The sequence below is a fragment of the Dioscorea cayenensis genome, chromosome 4 (genome assembly GCF_009730915.1).
Source record: "Dioscorea cayenensis subsp. rotundata cultivar TDr96_F1 chromosome 4, TDr96_F1_v2_PseudoChromosome.rev07_lg8_w22 25.fasta, whole genome shotgun sequence".
In the NCBI taxonomy this organism is placed as follows: domain Eukaryota; kingdom Viridiplantae; phylum Streptophyta; class Magnoliopsida; order Dioscoreales; family Dioscoreaceae; genus Dioscorea; species Dioscorea cayenensis.
The window spans coordinates 16,309,673-16,314,612 of NC_052474.1; the positions used below are offsets into that span (position 1 = coordinate 16,309,673).

Below are 4,940 nucleotides of genomic sequence, written 5' to 3' on the forward strand. Positions count from 1 at the left end.
ATTGGTCTGCACCATGCCCACCCCCAAGTACTACAACTCAACACTAATTCTGGCCTCGAACTACTACCCATAAGAAGATCAAGCTTTCAAGTTAACACATCAACCTTTACGGCCAAGGCATCATTTCTACTCACTTCATAAAGCCCAACAGTCTTTTGTGAAGATCCTCTTGAGGCCCAATGTGATTCATTGCTCACCGTAGACTCAAGTAATTGCTTGGCCTCATCAGGATATTTGTTGTTAAGGGAACCACCTGTTGCGGCATCAATAAGTTGGCGAGTAGCATAACTCAGCCTGTTGTAAATGATTTGTACTCACATCCATTAGGCAAAACCATGATGGGGGCACCTTCTAAGGAGATCCTTGAATCTTTCATAGGCTTCAAACAATGTTTCGGACTCCCCTTGTTTAAAGGCTAAAATTTCTTGTCTCAACTTCACCGCTTTGCTTGGCAGAAAATACCTCCCAAGGAACTTCTCAACCATATCCTTCCATGATTTTATAGACCCTGGAGATAATGATGTAAGCCAACTATATGCCTCGTCTCTCAAATTGAATGGATATAGCCTCAAACGGATAGCATCGTCTGACACCCCATTAATCTTGAATGTAGAGAAAATTTGGATAAAACCTGGAAAGGTGGTCATGTACATCTTCATTTGGAAGATCATTGAATTGAACCGGGTTCTGGATCATGCCGATTGTACTTGCTTTAATTTCAAAATTTTTGGATGCTGCGGATGGTGCTTGAACACTAAACTCATCACCCGTGAATTGAGGTCTTTCATATTCGGATAAAGTGCATCACTCTTCGGCCATGATTGAAGACTATCTATCCTCAATTTCAATGTTCTCTATACCAGACCCTTCACCAACTTCTCTCAATCTCTGATGCAAAGTTCTTTCAATCTCACTATCCGGTGTAATCAAGGTCGATGGGTTTGAACGTGTCATGCACAACACCTTGCAAAACCAAGAAAAATGGTAGAAAGTTAAGATCAAAGGAAAAGAAAAATAACTATAAAAATGAGTAAAAGAAATGAAATGGCTAGAGTAATAATCTAAAAGTTTTCTAGAATTCCTTAATATCCCCGGCAATGGCGCCAAAAACTTGATTGCTTCCACGCAAGTGAACGGGATCGCCAAGTAATACCTCGTGTGAAGACACTAGGATCGTATTCCACGGGGCTAAGGATCTCCTATTACTCCTTCTCGAACTATTACCTAGCCTAAGATCTCAAGTGATGGAATTTACTCTACTAGAAGCAATTATAACTAAAACAAGATTTTCAACAAATTAGAGAAAACAAGCAATGAGCAAGCAAGAAAATCAATGTAATGCGAAGGCCTATAGATGTGGATCCCCTTGAGGGGTTATCATGAAACATGGATGATGATTAAAAGATTCAAGGGTAAAGTGGACCAAAATATTTCTAGATTAGAACAACCCTAATTTCTCAACGATTGAACCCTAATCCAATACCAACATAGATAGGAATTTCTTCCAAATCCACATTCCTATGATTGCATTAAGTACAAGGAAATCTCAAGTAGGAATAAGCCTACTCTTCTTCGGCTTAACCAAACACCCAATTTCTCAGCGTGATGATACAAGTATCCCCTTCTAATCCATTCATGATCTAATACATGCGAGTAAGTTACATCTACATGCATCACTCATAAAAGATCTACAGATTTCTTCTTAGTGTAGCACTTAGCATGAAAACAATGGATTAAATCTCAAAATTACACAAGTATGGAATTAACAAGTGATCATCCAACATACATAATAAACTGTCCCCCTCCCCCCCAAGGTTCACCAACACCCGGTGGCCTAGAGGGTCTAGTGTGTCATCATCCCACAACAAGCAATACAATCAAGTAAAACACGAAACCAAAGCATAAAGGACAATCCCTGTATGAAATGATGGAGGAGGAGGTAGAGAATGTGCCGAGGAACGGTTCCCCCACCAAAGGAGTGCCGAATGATGCTTCCTCTAGCCGCGGGTCTCCTTCCATAAAATCATGGTAGATCTCTCCTTGAATGATGTTGCCTTCTTGCCTTGAGAGTCTTGGACCTTGGCCTTGAATGATCTCCTAGCTTCCTTGCCCTCCTTGTCCTTCCCAAGGTCGCCCAAAGCCTCTCAAGTAGTCTCTCAAAACATGTCCAGAAAAAGTCCCTTGTTCTGCCCTAAAAGTCAGCTTTTATACCTCTCATGGCATACGGGTCGTATAGGTCGTATAGCACTAAAATAATCTAGATTCGCGTTCCATACAGGGTGCATACATGGTCCATACAACCCCATACAAAGCCTATACTGGGTGGTATGGGGGTGGTATGAAAATCTGGGCAAACAGCATCAATTTCATCCCGCTTCTACAGTGCATACGGCCCCTATACTAGGTGGTATGGGGGTGGTATGAAATTGCAGTTTTCTTCTCTTTTCACCTAAATGATATCTTTTTGTTCTCCATGGCTCTCTTATACCCTATAAAGTAATAGTAGATGATTAAGTGCAAAACGGGCATCAAACCTCACAAAAAACATGCAAAGTGAATACGATATATATATGAAAACACCTACATTTAAACAGTTATCAGAATACTTGTCCTGGATAAGGATCCTGTGATATGATTTATACCGATTGTATTATTGCTATATCTACTTGATGGCTTAGACGGTGACGGCGGGCTAAAGCCCAACTACTCCAGTAGTGGGTCCCTACGGGCTAGCCTTTAGAGGTGACATGGTGGACCTGATTTTTTATTTCTACGAGAGCTAGTTCTGGTGGGATTGTAGAGCCTTGACTGGATATTCATCGGGTAGCTGGGGTCACCGACTGGTGCACCGATGGGACAACATTAAGGACATGAGTTCCTTGACGACTCTGAACTTAGCCGCGGCCACAGCGAATGTTAGAGAGGTTTCTATACCATGTTTTGCTGGTCGAGTGTTGGGTATTGCTATATATTGAATTTGAGATTTATATATTTTGAATTGTGATGAAGGGAGAAGCCACCTGTCGCTCTTAGGAGGGAAGCCCCTCACAAAATTTGTGTTTTCTGAGAAATTCGATTTGATGTTGATTTCTGGTGAATTTAAGTTTCAAAAGCTCTTTAAAGTTGTATTTTTCTAAAATTATGGTATTTGTAAAATTTGGGAAATTATTTGAGAATTGATGTTTATATACTTTATGTACACTACACTTAATTATTTGTAATTATTGAGCCACTATCGACCAAATGAACCTGCTGTAGTTGCAGGAGCAGGACCCTATTAGATCACTATTCGATTATAGAGCTAGTCAGGGTTGAGTGCAAAATTACAGTGGGTCACATACCTTTCTTTCTATTTGTTGTTGTCGTGATCTTGTAGCAGTTGTACCCGCAAATTTGAGTAATTATATTTGTTGTATTTATGTATTTGAATCCTATAGTTGGTGTAAAGTTGTAAATTGTGATTTGTAAGTCTAATTTGGTTTCCAAGGGGTGTCATGTTTTCAGTTAAAATGGATTTTTAACTGATGGGTGCCACATTTACCTCGGTAGAAAGGGTGGGTGTGACACACACGGCCCTGGAGATATTTTCACACGGCTGTGTGGATTCTCTGGAAATCTGATTTTCTACAGTGCATGAAACAGTACTCCGCCGAAACAATCCCAATTCCACACTATTCATCGAGGACACATAAACGGCCACACATTTATACCATAGATCGCAACTCTTCTTCAATCAAAAGCCTCATTGGTGAAGATCTTGATATAAATGCACAAGTCAGAATACGCAAATGTGACTGCCTTCATGCCCCTACAACTCATTGTAATGGCTTGATCATATGGAGGTTGGCACACATTCACTTATCTTAAAGCCCCACTTGTGTCTTCGCATTTGTTCCTTCCAAGATTCTCCCAAATAGTGCATTTATGATCTACTTTTGACTTCTTCTCTCAAAACATAGCTTCACAACCCTACATGCGCAAAAGAACACAAACACACATGTATTAGCCCTAAAACCTGATAAAAGTAATGCTCATTATAAGAAAAGAATACTTTATATTACTAATACACAAGCACTTATCACTTGTACCATCATTAAAATTCCTATAATCAATGCAAACTCTCAATCCTATAACAGTATGAGTAGGGATCAATTTATTTCTTTCATTAGTGATGACCATCATTCCTTCCTACTTGGCTACAACCTGTATGGGAGTGACCCATGCACTATCAAAAATTAGATGAATTACCCTGACATATAGTAGTTTGATCAAATTAACTTTCACCACTTCCTTCATGTTCGGATTCAATCTCGTCTGAGGTTGGACAACTAGTTTGCAATCTTCTTCCATTGAGATCTTATGGGTACAAAATGAAGGATTTATACCCTTGATGTTCCTTAAAAACATCAACTAGCCTTTTCTTTTGCTTAATAGATAGATGAGCTGAGATGATGACCTGTAGTTTAGATTTTTCAGCCAAAAAAGGCGTGTTCTAACTGCTCCGCCAATTTTTTCAATTCAAGTTCTAGTGATTCTTTGATTGACATTTTCAATTTCTTATTTTAAATACCCAATTGCTCCTCTACAATTAGTTCATTCGTCTCTAGTGATTGCAAGACTCCATCATTCTCTTGATGTTCCACTTCCTTACCTACTAGCACTGCCATCACACTCTGTAGTTCTAAAAAAAGACGTAACTCTGAACTCTCCTTGTTGTTGCTCTCCTAACAAACCTACAAAGTGATACAATCCCACATCTAGTGTTTCTTGGCTTGAATTCTGAGAATGTTTTGATTCAAACTAAAATAACTGGTAACATAACTTGGTCAGTGTATCCTCCTTTCTACCTTCTGTAGAATAATCATTTAACCCCAGTTACTTTGTTGCATAACATTATCCAACCTTTCATTCATAATAGCTAAAAATTTAATTAACGCACG

The 4,940-nt window shown here is 39.3% G+C and overlaps 1 non-coding gene across 1 annotated transcript; it reads left to right on the forward strand.

Moving 5' to 3' along the window:
• Positions 1-330: 330 nt before the first annotated feature.
• Positions 331-437, forward strand: LOC120259712. Its single transcript, XR_005536267.1, has one exon. It is a non-coding gene; the product is annotated as a small nucleolar RNA R71 (small nucleolar RNA).
• The last annotated feature ends 4,503 nt before the right edge of the window (positions 438-4,940 follow it).